Below are 24,551 nucleotides of genomic sequence, written 5' to 3' on the forward strand. Positions count from 1 at the left end.
ATTGTTAACGGAACTAGGGAGACTGAAGACCCAAATTATTTTCCTACAAGAGACACATTTTAGAGAGGACAAAATCCCAAAATTAGGAAATAGCAGATTTACTACAGTATATCATAGTGCTGCTCAGACTACAAAGGCAAACGGAGTATCAATTATGATTTCAAATCAAATACCATGGAAAGAATGTAAGATAATCCCTGATGAGGCAGGACGACTTCTGATTGTCAAAGGTATTTTACAAGAACAAAAAGTAACACTAGTTAATTTGTATTTACCGAACAAGGGACTGGTCGCGGCACTTGAGACATATTTGAATCTGAAATACCAAAATAAGGAGGGGATTCTGTTGATGGGAGGAGATTTGAATATAGCATTAGACCCTGCCCTGGATGTCTCAAAGGGAGTCTCTCATCTATCTGCAGTAAAATTGCGCAGAGTAAAGAAAATGTTACAGGACTTGCAGTTAATAGATACATGGAGAATCCTCCATGTACAGGAAAGAGATTATACTTTTTTCTCAGCTAAACATAAAACATATACTAGAATAGACTATATTCTTATATCCCAAAGTGCATTGTCCTGTGTGAAAGAGGCGTCCATAGGATCTTTTACGCTGTCGGACCATGCGCCAACTAATAGTGTTATGGAATGGGGAGAGAAAACTCCGCGGGAATAGAACTGGAAGATGAATGAGACACTCCTGAGAGAACCAGAGTACGAGAATCAGATAGCCCAGGAATTAGAACTCTTCTTTATAGCAAACGAATCAGAGGAGGTAACCCCACTATGTAGATGGGAAGCACATAAATGTTATATTAGGGGAATTCTTATTTCTTTAGGAGCACAAAGGAAACGGGCTCTGGGCGCTAAACTAGACACTCTGCTGGAAGAGATCCGGACACTTGAATCAGTACATAAGAAATCGCAGTTGCAACAGACTGAAGAAAAATTAATGAGGTTACGGGAAGAATTGAATTTGTTATTGACGGATAAAGCGAAAGCAAAACTAACTCGGTGCAGACAAATATATTATGAATATGGAAATAAATCCAGCAGAGTGCTGGCAAATGCGCTCAGAGAAACGAGAGCACGAAATCATATTGAGAGAATTAAAACCCAAGGAGATGTGTTAGTTAACTCACCAAAGGCTATTGCGAAAGCATTTAGGGATTATTATACTACTCTTTATCAGATTGAAGATCGACGGCCCATGCTGGGGATACCTTCTAGAGGGGAAAAGGTAAAAGAATACATAATGGCATCGGGAATGCCTATGCTCCTCGAAGAAGAAGCAGAAAATATAGATGGACCAATTACAATAGAGGAATTGTCAGAAGCCCTTAAAGAAATGAAACCCGGAAAGGCCCCCGGCCCGGACGGGTATACATTACTTTATTATAAGACTTTTTTTGAAAAATTGGAACCAAAATTTATAGAGGCTTTTAACTCTATACGGGATGGGCAAAGGATGCGACCAGAAACGCTAATGGCTCATATAACGGTGATCCCAAAAGAAGGGAAGGACCCAACTCAATGTGCCAGTTACCGCCCAATTTCTTTACTAAATGTAGACCTCAAGATTTTAACAAAAATACTTGCGAATAGACTCTTGCCATTTATTCCAGCTTTGATACATCCAGATCAAGTGGGATTTACCCCTGGTAGGGAGGGAAGAGAAAATACGCAGAGAGTTATCGATGCTCTATATATAGCACAATACTATCAAAAACCGCTAGTACTTATATCGGCGGATGCAGAGAAGGCATTTGATAGGGTCGACTGGACATTCCTGAAAGCAACGTTACAGCATATAGGATTAAAAAATGGGATGCAGAATTGGATTGATAGTCTATATTCTTGCCCAAAAGCTAGGGTAAAGATAAATGAGATAATGTCTGAACCATTCTGCATAAGGAATGGAACGCGTCAAGGATGTCCACTCTCCCCTATCATATTCATTCTCACATTAGAACCTTTTTTGAGAACAATTCGGGCTAATCCTGATATTCAGGGCATTTCAATAAAAAAAAATGATGAACATAAATTGGCCGCATATGCGGATGATCTGCTGTTTTTTATAACTTCCCCAAGGATTTCCTTACCTTCTTTGTTATTGGAGCTGCGCAGATATGGAGAGATATCTAACTTTAAAGTAAATTACAGCAAATCGGAAGCGATGGGGGTAGAAATGAATAATGTAATGAAATCCCAGCTAGCGGCGCATTTTGCGTTCAGATGGACGGACTCCCACATATGTTATTTAGGGACTAAAATATCAAAAAAGTTGAACAGATTGTTTGAACTAAATTTTATCCCATTAATACGACAGATTAAGTTAGATCTTGAACGTTGGGACAAAACGGTTTTTACATGGTTTGGGAGAATCAATATTATCAAAATGAACGTAATGCCGAGGCTGCTATATTTGTTCCAGACCCTACCGATAAAGCTCCCTGTAAGGATTTTGAGAGATCTAAGATCAAGATTTATGAAATTTATATGGGCAGGTAAAAAAGCGAGAATACGCAGTGATATTTTGATATTACCAAAAGAGAGAGGAGGGGTAGGATTCCCAGATCCAGTAGGCTATTATGAGGCATCACATTTAGCACGGGTAGTAGACTGGTGTAGACTTCAAAAAGAAAAACCTTGGATTGATATGGAACAAGCAATAATCTCGATACCACTGGAAAGAATAGTGTGGCTCTCAGACGTAGAAATTCCACAAGAGGTACGTAGTGGGTGCCACACTACAGACAGTCCAAAAGTTATTTAAGAAAACCAGGATATCAGAATATCCAAGCCCTATGATACCAATTTTGGGCACTCCTGGTTTTCAGCCAGGTTTGACAGATCAGGGTTTTAGGGAACTAAGACGAAAGGGATTCAGTAGGATTATACATTTCTCAATTGATAATCATGTAATGTATAAGGAAGAGATCGAACAAGAATTTAGGGAGGACTTGGACCCATTTAGGTGAGTACAGTTAAATGCTTTTCTTCGATCAAGTAGGCAGAGAATACCGGTGATTAGGACACTATCTGGGTTTGAACAGATATGCTTAAAAGGTGAACCACTGAAACATTCCCTCTTATCAATGTATGCATTGCGGATGGAACAAGAAGCCTCACAAGATCTGGCTTTAATACGAGCATGGGAGAGTGACCTAGGAGTCACTTTCTCAGACTCACAGAAAAATAAGATCTTCATGTTCACGCATAAGGCGTCAATAGCAACTAGATACCAAGAAGGGGGCTATAAAATTTTGTCTAGATGGTATAGGACACCAGAAGTATTGCACCGGATATATCCACAAGTATCAAATTTGTGCTGGCGCTGCCAGAGAGCCGAAGGTACCCTACTACATATATTTTGGGAATGTCCCGGAGTAAAATATTTTTGGAAGATGGTATCGGAAATAGTGAAGGAAATAACAGATGTGTCTCTTGGGGAAAATCCGGCAGCTTTTTTACTGCATGATGTTCCGTTATCCATAGAGAAATATAAAAAGTCTCTTTTAAGGCATTTGCTTACAGCAGCAAAAGCATGCATTCCAGTTTTATGGAAAACTACGGTGGCTCCAACCAAATCACAATGGATGAGCAGGGTATCAGAGATCCAACAAATGGAAAATTTGACTATGATATTGAGAGAGCAAGAAGATAGGTATCATGAAGTGTGGAAACCCTATATTATATATAGGGAACAAAACCATTAGATGGGGGTGTTCCTTTTTATTTTTTATTTTTTCCCCCTCTCTTGTCGGTTATGTCCACATTCTGGTCCGGGGTCATCGTGTCTCTGTAATACTCATGTTTTACCATTTTGATCCTGGTTATTTTTGGGAGGGGCAAGGGAGGGGGGGGGGATGGAGGAGGAAGAGGAAGAAATACATTTTTTTTTTGTTTGTTTTTTTTGTTGTTTTTTATTTATCTATTTATTATCTTTCTCTCTGTTCTTTTTTTTTTTTTTTTGTATTTGTTTTTCTTTCTTCAAAGACAAATAACCAGGGTTATCCCAGGTTAAGGGAAAAAATAATAGTGAATATAAGGAAATATGGTAATGTAATAGAAGAAATTAAGCATGATTAAATGATGAATGGCACGGTGTCAAACATAAGATGTAGGTGTATACGTGTTTAGATATGAAAGACTGTATCACTATATTATGAAAATAAAGAATTTATAAAAAAAAAAGACTGGAGATAGGGTGTCTATAAACGTTTTGTAATACAGCGCAGAAAAACCATCAGGACCTGGCCTTTTATTTAGTTTCAGATTTTTGATAACTTCAGATACCTCTATAATTGACACTGGTTCCTCCAACATTTCCATTTGTGTTTTAGAAAGTGTCGGTAGAGATATATGAGAGAAAAAAATCATTCGCTCTAGAAGGGTCCAACTCATTATTAGAAGAGTATACATTTTTTAATTGTGTTTTGAATTTTTGTAATATTTTTTAAGGATTATTTGTGTATACCCCCCTAGAGATTTTCAGACGTATCGGTTTCATTGGGTTCTGGCAGGATTTTATTGCCCTGGCTAATAGTGTGTGGGGTTTATTCGCATTGATATAGAAATTGTGTTGTGATCTCTTGATGTTTTTATCTGCTGCTTCAGTAAGGAATAGATCAAATTCCAATTTAGCTTTGTCAAGATTTATTTTAGATAAAGAAGAAGGGTTATTTTGGAATGCTGTGTGACATTTATTGAAATTTGTTTCTAAAATCTGACAAAGGATTTTCCGCTCTCTGTTGAATATGTTTGCTTGCTGTAGACATATGCCACGGAGAACAGGTTTGTGTGCTTCCCATAATGTAGTCGGAGAGATTTCAGGTGTGGAGTTATATTTTATATAATCTTTGAGCGCAATTTCAATATTATTTTTATGAGCTGGATTTTTGAGTAGGAAATCTCTTAATATCCATGTTGGATCTTTTTTTTGGGGGAATTATAGAGGCAACTGTAATGTCAAGTGCACTATGATCGGACCATGGGATGGGAATAGTTTTTGTAGATATTATTTCTGGAATTAGCCCTATGGACATAAATATATGGTCTATCCTAGAGAATGAGCGATGAGGGAATGTAATGTGTGTATTGTCTCTTGGTTGGATTCAATTCTCTCCAAGTAGCTACTAAGTTATGTTTCGTAATTAGTTTTGATAAGAGTTGTTTGTCTGCTGTATGTGACTGTGGGATTGGTGATTTATCCAAAAATATGGTCTGATTAGAATCTCCACATAGAATTGTAGTACCTATTTTGTGGTGTTCTATAGTTTGAAATAAATGAGAAAGAAAATAAATAGGATTTTTGTTAGTAGCGTAGTATGATGTAATGGTGATAGCGGTATCAAGTAGGTGTCCTTTAAGAATCAAGTAACGACCTTCTGGATCCTTGATTTCCTTCATTAGTGAAAATGGTGTATTGCGATGGAAAGCTATAAGCATGCCTTGTTTTTTAGAGGATGCCAAAGCTGTGTATACTTGGGGGTAGTCTTTACTGAAAAATTTGGGAGTGGATTGTGACGCAAAATGAGTCTCTTGGAGGCAAACTATATGTGCTTTTTTTGATGAAAATGTGCGGAAGGCTTTAGTGCGTTTGTGTGGAACGTTTAGTCCCTGAGTATTTAATGATATGATGTTTAATGGGGCCATGGAGTTGGGAAAAGTAAATATATGTTGGTGTTTATGTTAGAACGTGTGTCATATAAGAAATTATTTGTCTCCAGAGTATAGGGGTGGAGGGAGGGAGGGGAAAGGAGATAATGACTGAAAAAGAAAATACAATTAATATACAATATTGAAATATATCTTAACATATCTATCTTCTTAATGTGTCCATTGGGAGGAGAACAACTCTCCCTCCAAGGGTACATGAGCCACTGTCAACTGCCCGGTGTACACCGAGCTGCTGAGGGTAGCAAGAGAGGGTGCAAGGAACTTCCCTGCAGAACACCAAGAGCCAATCATATAATTTCATTTTTCAAGCAAAAAATAAAAATTTAAGATTAAGGCAACCTCAGAGACAAAGTAGAGAAGAGAGAGAAAAAAAACAGTTATAATAAGGTGCCTAAATTATTAGGAACATTGCTTAAATAAGATTATGATAAAGATATTGATTGGAAGTCGGAGAAAAAACTCGGCAGTAGCCATTCTGTTGAAAAGGCAAGATAGTAGCCTCAGTACAGGTGTTTATCAGTCCATAGTGTCAGCCAGATCTGGATCTGGAGGTGGAGATTGTATGTGACTTCTTTTCTGTGGATTGTAGTCTTCTTCTCTTCTGGAAGCAGAGGAGGGATTATCAGCATATGAGGATGATTTTTGGCGAGTGTCCGCAGCATCTCTTGATGTGTTTATCATCCCTAGTTTCTGTAAAGTAGTTTGCAGGTCCTTAGCTGTTCGGCACATATATTTACGACTTTGGAAAGGAAAACGCACTGAGAAAGGAAAGCCCCATTGGTAGATTATGTCATTTCGCTGTAATATTTGCAGTAGTGGTTTCAGGGTTCTTCTTTTGTTGATTGTAATTTGTGAGAGGTCTGTGAATAATTGATATTTATGACCCTGGAAAATTAGGGGATCTTTATTTCTAGCTGTATTTAGCAGTAGTTCCTTAGTGCGGTAGAAATGGAATTTTGCGATAATGTCAAGGGGAGGACCATCTGTTTTCTTTGGTGCTAGGGCTCTATGAACCCGGTCCATTTCAAGACGCTCTAGTGGGATAGCTGGTTGTAATTCTTGAAAAAGTGCAGTAATAGCACCGTTTAAATCAGTCACAGATTCAGGTTTTCCTCTAATACGTATATTGGAGCGCCTTGCACGATTTTCGAAATCCTCCAATTTGGATTGTAATATGTCATTTTCCTCTTTAAGAAAATCTATTTCTGAGGCAATGTTAGATGTATAATTTTCCAGATCGTCTGCTCTATTTTCCAGTGCTGATGTACGCTGACCAAGTTCTCTAATTTCTTTAATAAGTTTTGTGGTGATGGTATCTGCAGTGGATTTGAGTGATTTTTGAAGCAGATTTTCTATTTGTTTCAGCGTTACAGGAGGGGATAAGTCTTTTTGTGTGGAAAGTTCTAAATTCTCCAGAACTGACATATTTTTCTCAGGTATTTGGTTAGAGAGACTATGTGCCTTTAATGAGAGAACATCTTTATGTAAAGCAGCAGAAGGGGCTGTCTGTTTGTTCTCCTCACTGTGTTTCCCCTCAGAGGGGGAGGGTTTCAGTGCCATACTGCTGTATGTGTGAGGCGGCGCTTTCTTGTTAATTTTCTGCCTCATTAGTCTCCTCTGACCCCCCCGAATGTCACCTATTTAAGGTAGGGATATTTATCTACCATTTGGTATGATATATGTGTGGAGGGTCAAGTTACCTCCGCCGTTATATGGCTCCGTTGTCCTGCTGAGAATGGAGCTCTAAGCCAGCATTACCTCTCGCGTGGTTCTTTTTTCATGCACATTTCTTCAAATGGGGTTTTCCTGACGCATCATGGCAGCACACACTTTGGGTTGTGACTCCGCCTCCACAACCTGATAGGACTGGTTAGCTATAAGATTTGAAGAGGAGTCCACCATTGCATTCTCCTTTTTTGCCTCACCTGAATGGGACATCATGTATTCGATCGGTTAGCAGATGGAGCCCCTTACCGCACCACCCCAGCTAGGTTCGGCCTCTCCTACCTGGAAGCCCCTGACTGTACAGTCTCTAAATGAGCTATAACGCAGGGGGCCCCATTCTGGTGGTCTCAGGGGCAAAAGCAAAATCTAAAAGCCTAATAAAGCCTTAAAGAGGTTTTTTTAAGTTTTGCAGCGGTCTCCCCTTTTGTTTTCCAGCTATTACTCCGCTCTATTTACTTCCCCCAAATACCTCTTTCCTCTGTTTCATTTCCGTTTTTCTTTTCTCTTTTTTTTCTACTTTTGCCTCTTCCGTGCATGCTGAGCCCTGTAGTTCTACAGCGTTATGCCCTTTCCATGATGGCGACCGCGTTTGGACGCTCGACGCTCAGGAAGTGACATTTCCTCTGCCCTCTCCATTTGCCAGAATCCAGGATGGCGAAGGGTGGGGCGGCTGGCCAGAGCGCATGCGCGGCGGTGACGTCACTCCTCCGGCGACGGCGGTCTATTTAAAAACTGCCTTTTCCCATTTCTAATGCTGCTTGTGTTTTCTACACCACCCTCCATCCTGGTTCCATCACACAGCCTGCTGCCTTGCAAGACAAGTCCTCCTTAGTCTCTGGTAAGGTTTTTTCTATCATCTTTATGTTACTTTACCGTTTATTCTATGTCAGCACCTTCTGCTTATACTCTGCATTAGCTCTCACACTGAAAACCTCTGGTCACAGGTATACTCTATTCTGCCCTATGGAGACCGCTGCCATAGTAGACCATCCAAGAACTACATGGTAAGGGGCGTACGGATTGGTAAGTAGCGAAGAGGAGAAAAGAGAGCACTGCCCATTAATACCTTTTTATTTTGGTAGCTCCGGCAGGTCATTGGGGTCATCCCATTCTAAACGGAAGGAATGTTCCCCCTCAAGACACTCTTGGCATAGTCGGTCAAGATCTTCCCGTCACCACAGAGAGTCATCATCCTCGCACCGAGAGGAGCACCATGCCCGTCCTGCGTTTAATACCTGCTGGGTCTGTGGATCGGTTGGGAAGAAGAGAGAGATGCCCCACCTAAGTTACGAAAATATTTCCCTAACCTAAAAAAAAGACCCGGCGGCCTTTCCCTTTATTGAAGAGCTAGAAGAGCTTATAAAAGATGAATGGCAAAAACCAGAAAAAAAATCTGGTTTAAATAATAGATTAGCAAAGCTCTATCCCCTAAAAGAGCCAGCAGTGAACCCTCTTATCTATGCTCCTGTGGTAGACTCCTCACTGATGCGATTAGCGCGCCATGTAACCTTACCAATAGAAGACGCCGTAACGTTTAAGGATGTGATGGATCGTAAGATTGACCTCGATCTTAAGAAAGCCTATTCAGCAGCGGGTGGGGCTTGTAGGCCAGCAATTACTCTAGCAGCAGTCGGTTGAGCCATCACCTCCTGGACATCTGGCGTGGAAAAATTAATACTGGAAGCAGCAGACCAAGGCAAGATTATTTCAGCGCTGCAGGAACTCAGCCTAGTGGGTGATTTTGTAGCAGAGGCGGCGGTGGACATTATACGGTCTTCAGCAAGAGCGATGCTGGCCTCAGTAACCTCCAGGAGAGCACTCTGGCTGAAGCCTTGGGTTGCTGACGCAACTTCCAAATCCAGTTGGTGCAAGATCCCTTATGACGGTACTAATCTTTTCGGTTCAAAAATAAGATTCCGCGATATCAAAGGTCACGGGGGGAAAATCGGGTCTAATACCGTCTGACAGAAGATCCAAACAACAACAAAATCCGCCCTTCAGACGACACTTGCCCGAGAGGTACCAGGACGCAAGATTTTATAGACCCGGAAAATAATTCAAACGGAATTGGCGAAGCACACAGCCCTCTTTAGTGAGAGTCCAAAAATCAAAGACAACCATTCCGGGAGACCAACAAAAATCTTTTTTATGCCATGCATGCCCAGCCCACAATAGTAGGTGCGAGGCTGAGGCTATTTGCCCAAATATGGATAGACAGAATAAAAGATCCCTGGACGATATCCACCATTCAGCAAGGCCACGGGTGGAAGTTCAAGCAAAAACCGCCAAAAAAACACTACAGGCCCACCAAACTACCATCTTCGCGTCTGAAACGGAAGCTTTTAGCCAAATACATCATGGAGTTGCTCCAGAAGCAAGCAATCATAGAAGTCCCACAGGAGCAGAGAGGAGAGGGTTTTTACTCTCCCCTTTTCTTAGTTTTAAAGAAGACAGGAGACCTGAAGCCTTTGTTAGATTTAATAAAGTTGAACCAAATGATTCTAGTCGAATCTTTCAAGATGGAGAGTCTCCAATCAATATTATTAACAGTAGGAGAGAAAGATTGGATGCTCTCGGTCGATTTGTCCGACGCTTATCTACACATTCCAGTGCATCAAACCTTTCCAAAGTACGTGCGCTTTGCAACACTTTCAATTCAAAAGCCTCCCGTTCGGGATATCAACGGCACCCAGCCCAGGACCTTCACAAAGGTTTTACTTCCAGTTATAGCACTATTGAGAGACAGGGGACTAAGAGTCCTGCCAATATTCTTCTTCTAGCAGACAATCGAGAAACACTTCTACGACATCAGTCAATTCTGATTTCTACACTCCAGCAATTCGGGTGGATAGTGAATTGGAGGAAGAGCAGCCTGGTCCCAGTACAGAAAATGGTCTTCCTAGGAGCCGAGTTAGACACCAGATCCAACACAGTAGGGCTTCCCCAGGAAAAACTATATCCACTCGTCCGCAAAGTAAAAAGGCTCCTGTCAGCAGACCACCTGTCAGCAAGAACGTGCTTAAGCATTCTGGGCTCAATGTCATCAACGTTTCTAATAGTTCAGTGGTCCCAATGGAACTCGAGGGTACTCCAGAATTCGTTCCTAAAGCAATGGAATGGGGTCTCAATGTCACAACAAATATCGATCACCAGGGCAGTTAAGGAATCTGTACGATGGTGGACTCAAACCAGCAACTTAGTACGCTGTCATCCTATCATACACCCACTCCCATAAATAGTAACGTCAGATGCCAGTCACCATGGGTGGGGAGCGCACCATCTAGACCGTTGAGCACAGGGCCGCTGGCCCTTCTGTCCACAAGGGATAGTCTCAAACGTTCTGGAGCCCAGGGCTGCATGGCAAGCACTCCTAACCTTCGGTCCCCTTCTCTCAGGGAAGAGTGTTCTCCTGCGCATGGACAATACAATGGCTGTAAATTATGTCCATAGGCAAGGGGGCACCAGAAGCAAAATCCTAATGCAGGAAGTTCGACCTATAATCGAGTGGGCACAGGTACACCTGACGGATTTGAAGGCAGTATACGTACCCGCGATTTACAACCAACTCGCGGACGACCTAAGTCGAATATTTATATCGAACAAGGAGTGGTCTCTCAGTCACAAGGCCTTTACTCTTCTCACACTCAAATGGGGCGTTCCAGATATGGATCTGGCAGCAACTCCAGCGAACCACAAGTGTACCCGCTTCATAGCAAGGACCGCCTATCCAACAGCAACGAGGATCGACTGTCTCCACCATCCTTGGGAATTTCGCCTAGGTTACATATTCCCTCCGGTGCCCCTGATAGCCAGGTTTCTGCCCAGACTGAGGAGTTCATCTTCCACAGTAATAGTGGTGTTGCCCTTCTGGCCCAGAAGACCATGGTTTCCGACCATCCTGCAATTAAACACAGAGGAGCCTCTCCCACTTCCGCCGTTCCCAGACTTGCTCTCGCAGGGGCAATTTCTACACCCGTCACCAGAGCGATTACACCTGACGGCTTGGAAATTGAAAGGGAAAGGTTGTTAGATCAGGGGTGTTCGTTAAGAGTAGTATCTACCTTACAGCAAGCAAGGAAGAAATCGACAAACAGCATATATAATAAGATTTGGGAGAAATTTTCCGCAATAGCCCAACAGCAGTCATGGAACCCCCTCTCTCCATCAGTCTCTCAAGTGTTAGAATTTCTACAACTAGGCCTAGAGAAAGGGTTTAGGTCAAGTACCTTAAAAGTTCACGTCTCTGCCATATCCGCAATGACAGGAATCAAATGGGCTTTAAACCCTCTCATCATTCAGTTTCAGAAGGCATGCCTAAAAATAAGGCCTCCCAGAAAACCAACTTTTCCGACCTGGGACCTGTCAATCGTTCTGGAAGCTTTAGCAAAAGAACCTTTCTCGCCGGTGGGATCAATATCCCTATGGGACTTAACACTTAAACTATCATTTCTAGTTGCAATCACGTCGGCCAAGAGCGTCTCCGAAACTGCAAGCTCTATTAATCAAAGAACCACACCAAGTTTTTTACCCAGACAGGGTCATACTCAGACCTTCTGACCAGTTTGTGCCGAAGGAAGCATCTAGCTTCCACTTTAACCCGGGATCAATCTCCCTGTTTTTCTCAACACAGACTGAAATCCTCATCCTCTGGACGTGAAGTCTGCAATCTCTACCTATCTGGAAGTTACCGCTCCATTCAGAAAGACAGAAAACCTCCTGGTCATGCCGCATGGTGCCAAGAGGGGTCAGGCGGCTTCTTCAAGGACAATAGCTTCATGGTTGATTAAAGTTATTAAGAAAGCATACCTAGTTCAACATCTTCCAATACCGGAAAACCTGAAAGCGCATTCAACGAGGGCAATGGCGGCTTCATGGGCAGTGTACTGTAGAGTATTCCAAGAGACTATATGCAAGGCAGCAACTTGGACGTCAAAAACCACATTCATGTCGCACTACAGAATAGACTCGGCTCAATTAACTACGGTTGAGTTCGGGAGATCAATTATTCAATCAAATCCATCCATACCTTGTACCTGAGTAAATAAAAACTTCTGAAAAGCACCCACCCATGTATCGAGTTATTTCCCAATGTGTGTGCTGCCATGATGCGTCAGGAAAACGTAAAATTGTATACTCACCTTTACGTAATTTTCCTTTCCTGACGCATCCCATGGCAGCACACAGGATCCCACCCCTCTAAGGTGATAGTTACTGAGAATGCAACGGTGGACTCCTCTTCAAAGGTTATAGCTAACCAGTCCTATCAGGTTGTGGAGGCGGAGTCACAACCCAATGTGTGTGCTGCCATGGGATGCGTCAAGAAAGGAAAATTACGGAAAGGTGAGTATACAATTTTCTGTTTTTTGTCTCACCCATTTTAGGCTCTTGGCGTTTATATCAAAAAAAAATTCTAATTTGTAGGTATTTCCATGGTGGGAACTTATTGGTGTTTAGTTTGAGCGACAGGTCATCATAGGAAAGTGAACGGTTATTCTCAAAGAAATGTTCGGCTAGGACACTATTGTGAGGCCAGATATCTACAAGGAAGGAGGTTTGCATACCTGGTATGAATTCATGGTTTAATCTGAGCGGAGTCATAGGCCCTATAAGGGAAGAAATGTTTAATTTGTCACATACTTGTTGAAAGGTGGTAAGTGTTGGGGAAATTAATGAATAATCTGTGTATGCAGGAGGGATGTGATTTGGGTTTAGCCATGGGGTTTGGGCTATCGGGATTGAGGCTATCGAGTCTTCCAAGCGGACCCACTCTTTATGGTCAGAGTGAATGTTACAGTCTATAATTCTTGTGAATTGACATGCCTGATAGTATTTTTTGATGTCTGGTATCCCCAAACCTCCCTGGATTTTGGGGATGGTAAGTCTCTCATCATTTATCTAGGCTTTATTGTACCCCATATAAAATCTGTGCACAGTTTGCGGTATGTAGCGAAAAATGTATTCAGGAGTTTCAGAGGTATAGTACTCTAGGTAAGATATTCATCTTCATTAGGGCAGCTCTGCCAAACCAGGAGAAGACCCCTATAGACCATTTTGAGAGGTCTCGCATTATTTTTTGTAGGGGGGGTAAGTAGTTTGGTGAATATAAATTTGTCAGAGAGGTAGGAAGTTGTATACCTAGGTACGTGGGATTGCTGTTTGTCCATTTAAAAGGAAAGTTAGTTCGACATTGCTTACATTGCTCCGTGGGTAGAGAGATATTTAGGGCGTTAGATTTTGCAAAGGTTATCTGGAGATTAGATAGTTGTTTAAAGTGTTCCAAAGTTTGAAGTAGATTAGGAATAGACGTCAAGGTTTCCGATAAAAACAGAAGTATGTCGTCAGCAAAGGCAGCTGTTTTAAACATGTGTCCCTTAACCTCTACTCCCTTTATGTCTGGGTTATCTCTGATGCTTCTTAAAAGCAGTTCAAGTTTGAGAACAAAAATCAGAGGGGAAAGTGGACATCCTTGATGTGTACCGTTCGTAATGGAGAAGGCATTCGATAGGTGACCATTGACCTGTACCTTAGCCGTTGGGGCGGAGTATAGCAAACTGATAAAATTAAGCATATGGGGGGAGTCCAATGGTTTGTAATGTTTCCATCATATAGTCCCAGGCAACTCTATCCAATGCCTTCTCCGCGTCTAAGGATAGGAAAAAACCTTTGTGTTGTTGGGAAGTAAGCCAGTGATGTATATTAAGTGCTTTGAGAGTATTATCTCTCACCTCTCTACCGGGGATAAAACCCACTTGGTCAGGGTGGATGAGGTCAGGGAGTAATAGGAGAATTCTTTAGCTAAAATTTTGGCGTACCATTTAAGATCCACGTTTAAGAGTGAAATAGGTCTGTAGTTTGTTACTTATGAAGAGTCTTTTCCTGGCTTGGGGATGACCACAATGTGAGCTGTGAGGAGGTCTCTGGGGGGAGTTGTGTGTGTTACATTAGTGTCAAAGGAAGATATGAAGCAGGGGATCAACAGTTGTGTGTAAGTTTTGTAGTATCCTACAGACAGTCCGTCAGGTCCTGGGCTCTTACCCATTTTCAAGAGTTTTAAGGCGGTAGTGGCTTCTTCTATTGTCAGGGGCATGTCTAGCGCACAATAAGCGGATTCTGAGATTGGGGCAGGGCTGTATCAGAGTAGAAAATCTGTGATCATTTGTTTTCTCTTAGATGGTGTTTAGGGAGAGGAGGTTCCTGACAGGTTGTATAAGTTAGAGTAGTAGTCTACAAATTGTTGGGCTATGTCTGGAGTTGAATTAATTTTGCGTTCCTTTTTGTCTGTGAGGGAGTGTATTGTATTATTTGAATTTTTGGAATGGAGGACTCTCGCTAATAATTTGCCGGTTTTGTTGCCATATTTGTAGAATGTTTTTTGGGAGAGAATATATCTACGGCGAATTTGTTTCCCTAAGGCCGCGTACACACGGGCGGACTGTTCGCCCAACTTTGTTCGTCAAACAGTTTGACAAACAGTCCGCTCAAAATTTGCATGAGCGGACTTGACTACACACGATGAACGAACAGTCCGTTGAAACCGTGCGCGACGACGTGAACGGCACGTACGACGGGACTAGAAAAACGACTTCCTATACACTGCAATGCAACCTTCGGCGTGTAAATTCTTTCTGAGCATGCGCGAGACTTAGTTTGACGAACAAGCCTACACACGAGCGGACTGTCCGCTCAAACCAAGTTTCAGCGGACAGTTTTACGGGATTTCCGAAAAACTTTGTTCGTCAGACTGTCCGCTGAAACTGTCCGCTGAAGCCCACACACGAGCGGACTGTCCGCTGAAACACTGTTCAGCGGACAAAGTTGGGCGAACAGTCCGCCCGTGTGTACGCGGCCTAAAAGTTCTCACATTTCTTTCCTGGCTAGGGTCAACGTATGCATGGTGTCCAAAGCTCTAGTGGCTTTGTGCACTTTTTCTAGTTGTCTGATTTTGTTAGCTTGTAGCAAAAAAGCAAAATACTGCGCTACTCGGATAGAACTAGCAGCTAACACTCAAACAAACAAAGTTACAATAAATGTGGAGACAATAAATGCAGCGCTAAAAAAGTGAACTCAAAAACCTGAAAGCAAATTTTAGGTGAGTATAAACAACCTGTGCTAAAAAAAAAAAAGAGAAAGAAGTTTTGCACTTATTATAAGATAAGTGTAAACAACATTATGTGTAATGTTTAATACCTGGTGCAATGTAAATACAGCAGTGCATAAATGATATAATGACAATGGGATCACATAACGTGAATCCTGAAAGATAAACTATTGTCAGTTCATCAATCTGTAGAAGAGTCCTCTTATATAGAACAAGAGTGGCCAATCTTCTCATGTAAACCTTGGACCAAGGCAGCAAGGGAACCACCGACAGCAATCTGTTTGTCTGTAGTAGTATCTGAGGATGCAACACTCTATAAATGTAAGGTGGATACTCTTACCAGAAATGTTGGACCTGCATGCCCTACGACAGTGGGTCTAAAGTGCTTGTAATCCCGGAGGATTATATTCCAACTTCTGATGAGATGGATCACGGTGTAGAATCCTCCTATAGGCGTCCTTGATCCCAGATGGAGATGTGTGAACCCGATAATCGCCGACCGATGTTTCCCACACTCGAGGGCGGTGATACCTCAGGAACCCAGTATATCCAAACTCCAATTTCAAAATAAGGGCTCATACAGATGGTATATATAACAGGAAAAAAAAAAGAGAGGGCTCCGGATGGTGTAGGTAAAAAAAAAAAGCGGTTGAATTTATTAAATATATATGTATTGTACAAATATAAAAAGTGATCACAAAAAAACGAATTGGATAAGAAAAAAGCAATATGGGGTGCAAGTAATGCTGATTTTGTTAGCTAAATCGTTGAAGCGTTTCCGGCCTTCTTTTTTTCATTTGGCAGCTGCTGCAAAAAAAATGCCTCTTACTATACATTTATGAGCTTCCCAATTTATTAGGGGTGAGGTATCAGTGGCCTTGTTATCTATGAAATATTGAGTTATGCCATATTGAGTTATGCCTTTCTCAACTTCCTGGGCTATCATTGGATCTGTGAGGAGGGATGGATCAAGTTTCCATGTTTTCATGTGCGGGGAGTATGTGGGAGCGTTAATGTTAATGAGATTGGGTGATGATCTGAGAGAAACATTGGGTCAATGGTTGCAAGGTTAATGGCAGGGAGGTCTTTCTGTGAGATAAAAATGTAGTCTATTCTAGAATATTTATTCTGTGGTGCAGAAAAGAATGTATAATCCTTAGTATCTGGGTATAAAGTATGCCAGGTGTCAAGTAGTAGGAGGGATTGGAGTTGAGTTTTTATGGCTCTGAGTGCGACATAGGGGAGAGACGAGGTGTTGGTAGATGTGTCAAGTAGAGGGTTTAGGGGGACATTAAAGTCTCCACCCAGTATTAAGGTACCTTCTTGGAAGTCTGTTCATTTTTGTAATGTGTCGCGGAAAAAAGATACTTGTTTCTCATTCAGCGCTTATAAATTTGCCAGTGTAATTGTCTTACCTTTAAATGAGCTCTTTAGAAAAATATATCTACCCTTGTAATCTAGGAGAGTATCAATGATCTGGAGGGTTTCGAAACCAAAATAGAGACCCCTTTAGATTTTGATTCATTGTTTGTTGAGTGGACAGCCACTGGAAAATGTTTATTATGTAATTTGGGGATTTTGTCCATCCGGAAGTGAGTTTCTTGTAGGAACAAAATGTCTGCTTTCCATTTTTGCATAGTTAATAGTAATTGGGTTCTTTTTTCTGGAATGTTTAATCCCTTTACATTTAACGAGATGATTTTAAGTCGGTCCGGTTCGGTTGTTAAAAATTTTGCAGTCATTGTTGATGTGGTGTGTAGGTGATATTATTTGATAAGCAGTTTCTGAGACGCTGTGGTGAATAGGGGAGGGCTACCTTAGGCGGTAAAAAGGATAGGTTATATCTTGCAACCTAATTCGTGTGTGCTTTGGAAACTCAAACACGGGGGGGGGGAATGAAGTGTCGTAGACACGCAGCGGCGTTGGCAGGTTGGGGGATATCCAGCAACAGGGGAGGGCCTGCTCTCCTGTCTCAGAGGGTGAAGTTTGAGTCTGAGTGGTTAGTGATGGTCTGTATAATAATTTCGTAGTTGAAGAAAAAAGGAAAAGAATAGAAACAAGGAAAAATAACTCAGTGAATGGAACCACTATGTGGGAGGTGGTCTGAGTGAGGAGAAATGGATATTCGGGTTGACCGTCAAACCAATAGCCTGTTTAGGTGTAGTTGGGAGTAACCACAGGGAATCATAAAGATTAATCGGAGGAAGAGGTTAAAGTTATGGTTGAGTAAGTACACGGGGGATTGCATGTAGGAAGTTATATTAGCAATTTATAATTGTATTAAAGTCAGTATAGTCAGCTTCCATAGGAAGATTTGTAGTGATCTTGACATGTATATGTACAAATGTCTAGGTAAAGCGATGGGTTGTAAGTGATCGCTACCGAGTATTAGTATTTGAGCCTATGAGTCCATAGTTAAGGACTACAGCAGATAGTGTTTAAGCGGGGAGTTCAGTACACCTATCATCGCTGATATATAGAGGTGGTTGCTGTAGGCTTGGGTGCCGCAATAAACCCTGGTATTATATGCAGGGTTTCTTTGAAGGATCGTGGAATATGATTATATGTGAGTTACTTCTGATATGTCCATCAAGCGGTTGCTTGTACAGCCTAGATTTCTACGGAGCTACGCTGTATGGGTGTTGTGCGAGAAGTAAGGCTACCAGCAACCAGTAACAAAAAAAAGGAAAAAAAAAAGGGGGGGGGGGGGGGGGGTTGGTACAACTGATGGAGCAAAACCCTTCTACAGTTGAGCAAGGCAGACACAGTACTCTGGTATCCCGACAGCTAGATCTTTGAGCATACCTCTGTGGATATCGTAAGGATATAAGGATATATGGTCAATAGTTGTGGTTGCGAGACTAATTCAATCTGATGTAAGAACCATATAGTAAGGTTTGTGAGAGTGGAATGGTTTAATACAGAGCAAAATATCGGTATACCCGAGAATGCGTCCGCTACCTCTCAAATGCAACCCGTCAGCATCATACATGAATCAAGAAAGTAAATTTATCAGTTCTCGGGTGGTAAATAAGATAATACCTGTATCTAGTTTTTAGTGAGAAATATCTTATTTGAAAAAAATCAGTGTGATCGTGGTATGTGTATGCTGTAACAGTTCAAGGATTGCAAGGGGATTGTCCCCTAAACTGGTAAAGCTGTGAGTATCCAGAACTATGTTTCCGTTGCAGATTTGGGCATAAATGCCCTGTTTGGTCCCCACTCACTGTATGCCAAGAAGCTGACTGAAAGGATCAGGAGGATTAACTTGAAAACGAATAATCTTAGGTAGTCCCTGCTCATCTGAGGTTACAAGTCAGTTCATTTTCAGATCGTGTTGTCAGCTATGGGCTTGTGATAGCAGGGAATGAAGTGGGAGAGAAAGGTAAATAGGGAAAGTGTGCTATAGTCAGAGTCTCCGTATGGTGTCTTCCGATCTTAGCAGAGGTTATCCGAAAGGATGAGACCTGTAGTGAGGAAATGATCGAAACAGGTTTCTTACTGTTAACTGAAGTGTGAGTAATCATATCAAAAATGTACCTTATATTGAAGTGTGAAGGTGAACGATCCAAGAAAATCCAACGCTGGCACAATGAGCATAAGAAAAAAGAAGTGAACAATAACTGAACTAAAAAAAAAACTGCTGGGTTAGTGATAACTTATCTGTATTTATGGTGGGACATCCTCCACATCATCAGTCCTGGCAAGCTCTGCGAGACAGCGGAGCGGCTGTAGGGCTGTGAATCTGGAATTGTGAAGGCGGTGCACGCGTTGATCTCGTCAGCGAGGGTGTCTCCATCATGTCATATTTAGGTCCTTTGGGCATGAAGTAGATGTATTAAATTCAGAGTACCAGTTAGGCACCTCCACGGATGGTATGTCCAGCATGTGGCAGAAGGTTTCTAGCTCTTCAGGTACTCTGACTAGGGCTGTTCTCCCGTTGTTCGAAGCAGATAATCCAAATGGAAATTTCCAGTGGTAAACAATTCCTTCGTTCTTCAGGGCGTCTAGTAGTGGGCGTAGATCCCTCCTATTCCTGAGGGTAATGGCGGAGAGGTCTTGAAATATGTGAATGATATGGCCTTCATATTCCAGTTGCCTTTTTAGTCTAGCTCGTTTAAGAATATCTTCTTTCAGTCTGTAATCCGTAGACAGCAGATCTCTCGGGGATCAGTTTCTATCCCTCGCAGTCTGAGTGCCCTTTGAATGTGTTCCATGTCAATGAGTACATGAGCGGGCTTCTCCAGTAATTGATTAAACAATGCCGTTTTGGTGGGGAGTATTTGATCCGGAGCAACACTCTCGGGCATTCCTCTTACCCGGAGGTTGTGTCTCCTTCCCCGATTGTCGAGATCTTCAAAATGTCTCTGGATGTCACGGAGCTGTATTGTGTGTGAATCCATAGTGCCGTGAATTTTCATGATCGCCGTTTGTTGCACAGCAGCCTTCTCACCTGCTCACCTGTGTAAGGTGTGCAGCACTCAGATGTCTGCCTGGTGCATGCAATCAGGCCCTCCCACAGGCAACATATAGAAAAATAAGTCTGGGATTGCTGCACTTAAAATTTATGAAAAAATTCAAGAAAGAATATATACAAAAAACAGAATGTTTCATAGCAACAGTTTCAGGCTATAGTCAATCATGCCCTTCCTCAGGTAGCAACATAGAACAGTGACAAACGATTTTCATTCACAATATATAGTCATCTTACACCAGTGACCAATTAGACACTTAACAAACAATTATCCAAATAAACAAATATCTGATGCGATTATCCTAAGTCTCAAAATGAGGGCTGGATGAGCTGAGGTCACTCTCCACAGTCTATAAGGGGGTTATTCCAAATCAAACCTATCATCTATTTGCTGCATCATTCACAATTTTAGGTATTTTACATAATATCATATTACAATCAGTGCTGTAAGCAAGAAAAAAAATCACATACACCTCTGCTTAATTCCAAAAGTGCTGATTGTCAGTACTTCCTTTCAGTTGGAGGCTGGGTATGAGGAGCAACAGCTCTTGCTCCTGTTCTGTGTACCTAACAAGGCATTGGGTGTCCAATTGAACTTAAAATGCACTTAAAAGGAGGAGAATGGCTACATGTTTTGACAGCTCGCAGAGACGCAGACCCTCTCTAATCATCCCCTATACACTTCCAATTGGGTTGCCAACTAGTATCTTTAATCTTAGGATTTTGAGTAGACACCAGCTCCACTTCATCCCTGATTTCTTAATTGGTCCAGAGCTTGCTGCTATTGGGTGGAGCACTGTCGAAAGAAAAAAATTAGGAGGGATCCCTTATACACAAGCCATGCAGCTTAACGAGGTTTCACCAAGTGATGTCAAACCACAGAGATGTCTTTGACCTATTTCGATCTGTCTGGAGAACCAGCGTTGAGGTGAAGGAGGAACATAGCCAACAGAAGAACCTACATTTCATTGCTGAAGTGATCTTGTTCAGCATCCTCCACCTCAAAGCAGAGAATATTTTGTGCCTACAAGACCAGGAATGCCAAGGAGTGTTTACTGGAGGAAATATACTAAAACTGCAGCATTCAAAATTTGGGGCAACTCTGCATAGAAATCAGCTTACAGTTATTATGTCAAAACTTAAATGAACAAGCTGAAGTTAGAAGCTTATTGACTACCATGCACAGCTGCACCTGATTCTGATTGTTCCAGTTTTAGTAAATCTCCTCCACTGTCACCTTTCCTTTCTCTGCCAGCTGCCTTATTAGCCCATGCAGCTTTACAACAGCAAGACCAGACTGAAGAGAAGTTGGATGGCTGATGTTTTTATCACTCTATAGAGAAGAAAAACTTTCTCTGGTGATCCACATGTTTAATCCGTATATTGAGTCAATCAACATCAATTGAAATACTGCAAGGAGGTTTGTTTCATCCACTATGTGAAGAACAAACTGGGACTCTGGAATGACAAGAGAAAATTCCACCAGGACTAAGGGGGAATTATAGGATTTGCCCATCTACCGGAAAGCTTCTCGATAGGCAGAAGCAGGGGCTACTTATTTTACCCTTGAATGCCCCTGTACTGAACTGCCAGAGGTTTGGCCATACCAGGGAAGCATGTGAAGAAAAACCAATGGCCCAATGCAACAGGTGTAGTCAGTTGGTTCACCTTGAGAGGAACTGCAGACTCCCTGGTATGCAACATATTTAGTGTCAAAAGCCACATCTACAGGAGTGCCACAGCAGAAGACAGTCTGAAAATGTTGGCAGAGATATTGATGTTCGGCTTAGCTGCCTCAAGGTCTAAATGATAAAAAGGCCAGTCTAGCAAAGGCAACCAAGTGCATGGAGCAAAGGCAGCCTCCTGTGTCAGAGCAGGAGGCTGCTGTAATGCCAGTGACAGCTCCTGCAAAGAAGTCACTAAGCAGTGGATGCCATCAGTCATTGAGGCCTAAGTGAGAGTTGTGTGCTGTGGAGTAGATCCCTAGTGCCCACTGCAAGTTGACTATGGAAATGGAGCAGGGCCTGCCATGAGGGTCTCTGTGGAGCTGGTCCCAGGCACTGTGGAGGCAGTGGTAGGATCTGAGCTGATAGGCATTGAGTCATACAAGTTGTCTGAGGCCAAGATGTTCTGCAGTGCAAAGATTGGCAAAAAGGAGAAAGGTTCAGAGCAAGCTCATGCTGTAACACTAGCGGCAGAGCCTATGAAGCCAGCCCCTGGCACCAGGCACCAGCTGCCGATGTCCATTAAAGGTTGGGAGAGGGACACTTCAGCATTGTTAGCTCAGGGTCCAGCTAAGATGGCTTTGGACATTCCACCTAAAGGAGTAGCAGCCAAGTGAAGTAAGAGGAGAGGTGCAGTTAAACGGCAGGAATTATGCCAAATTATTATTAATTGTTTTAAAAATGCTATATGGAAAGCTTAGAATAATTTATGATATAAACATTTTATTGATGTCAAGAACTGTATTATAATGATTTTGGATCATGCATATATATTTTTTAGGAGTCAAAAAGCACCATGATGGTAAAGAAGCAAAGTCCACCTAGTGCTTGTGGATTTTTAGCCTTTTTTAATTCTTTATTCAAAAGATTTGTTCAATTATAACCACGCATATGTGAAATAACATAAAAAGGGAATAAACCTATTTTAGAATAAAAAAAATAAAAAAATCAAGACCAACATCGCTAAGCATATATAACTAATGAACCAACATTGACACATATTAAATTTATAAACTAAAAATAGGAGGTTGATACAGATTATAAATTAATACACCACCCTAATGAAGATTCATTATCAAATCAAATCAAATAGTAACCTCCAAAGTATATCTGATGTGCAAAACCTTTCTCTTGACCCCCACAATTTTTATTTTTTTTAAAAGAGAGAAAAGAAAAACAAAGGAAAAAGAAAAAAATGATTAACTAGCTGAAGCTCAAAACCTTCACAGCTTGCAACCCCCTATCCCTCCTCCCTGTCACAGTTCCCCCACCAAACCCGCCCTACCATTATACATCCTCATTCCTAACCTAGATGGAGATACAATCAACATACTGGGATGTACACGAAAAGGTTGTCCATGGTCGCCAGAAGGTGAAGGTGTAAATGTAGACTTCCACAAGTCTGGAATACAAGCCCAAGAAGAATTCAGCATTTGTGACATTAATGTCTTTTTATAGTGATGAAGGGGCAGTTCATTTAGATGCAGGAGATAGCCATGAGGGTCTGAACCAAGATCAGCTGATGTCAATTGTTTAATTGTGTTCCCCACATCCTTCCAAAATGATGTGAGTAAGAGCTGCAATGGTTGCCCCAATTGTAGGATGCCTCTTGAGTCCCTGATAATATTTATGAGTGACCTATGGGACTGCAGACAGAGCAATCGATGAAGCATGTTGTTCCACTGGGGTGTGCTCCATGACACCACTCTAGACAGATGTAAGGCTCGATAGTATGAGATCAAGTCAGGCAGACCAATACACCCCCCCCCCCCCTTGATTTAGGCAAAACCACCAATGAGTAACGAAGTTTGGTAACTTTGCTGCTCCAAAGAAACATAGTCAACAGTGTCCGACATGAGAGAAAAAAATGCTTGAGGTAGTTTAATAGGTAGTGCATTAAATATAAAATCTGGGGAAGCAATGTCATCTTAAATGCATTGCACCTCCCAAACCACGTGAGGGTAAGGGTTTGCCAGAGTTGAAAATTTGATTGCATTTTCGATAATAATGGGCAAAAGTTTGTCCCATATAGTAGGGTCGTATCTGGAGTCAATTTGACCCCCAGGTATTTAAAAAAAGATTGAACCCATTTGAAACGTTAGACGCCTTGTAGGTAAGCAATACACTCCTTAGGAAGGAGGATACTTATCGCTTCACATTTAGTATCATTTATGGAAAAATTAGAAAGATCCTCATACTGAGCTAGACATTGGAGTAGGTATGGCAATTAAACTGCCGGGTTGGTAAGAAAAAATAGATCATCCGCATATGCGGCAATGTTATGCTCCATATTTAAGACCTGGAGTCTACTGATCAAGGGGTCTGATCTAACTTTGCAGAGAAAGGGTTCTAAAGTTAGCACAAATATTAAAGGAGAAAGGGGAACGCCCTGTCTCATCCCATTAGACAAAGATAAATACTCTGATCAGGTCATGTTAACCAGCACGGCCGCAGTGGGACCAGTGTATAATGCCTGAATCCATGACCGTGTTTGTTCCCCCGGGCCAATATGTCTAAGAGTATATCGTAAAAATTGCCAATTCATCAAGTCGAATGCCTTTTCAGAATCTGTTGATAAAAGGAGAAAGGGTCGGCTCTCCAAATATGCCATGTGAATCAGATCTATCACCCTTATAATATTATCCCTGGCCTCTCTCTGTGGAAAAAAGCCTGCCTGGTCTGCGTGCATAAGGTGAGGAAAATTTGGCAATAACCTATTTGCTAGGATTTTTGAGAATAATTTTAAATCAACATTTAAAAGTGCTATAGGCCGATAATTCCCACATTGAGTATGATCTTTATCCTGCTTGGGGATCACAATAATGTGGGCCCTCAAGGCATCCTCTGT

Source organism: Lithobates pipiens, unplaced genomic scaffold, assembly GCF_037356315.1.
Source record: "Lithobates pipiens isolate NorthernLeopardFrog02 unplaced genomic scaffold, aLitPip1_a1.2 Scaffold_8, whole genome shotgun sequence".
NCBI lineage: Eukaryota > Metazoa > Chordata > Amphibia > Anura > Ranidae > Lithobates > Lithobates pipiens.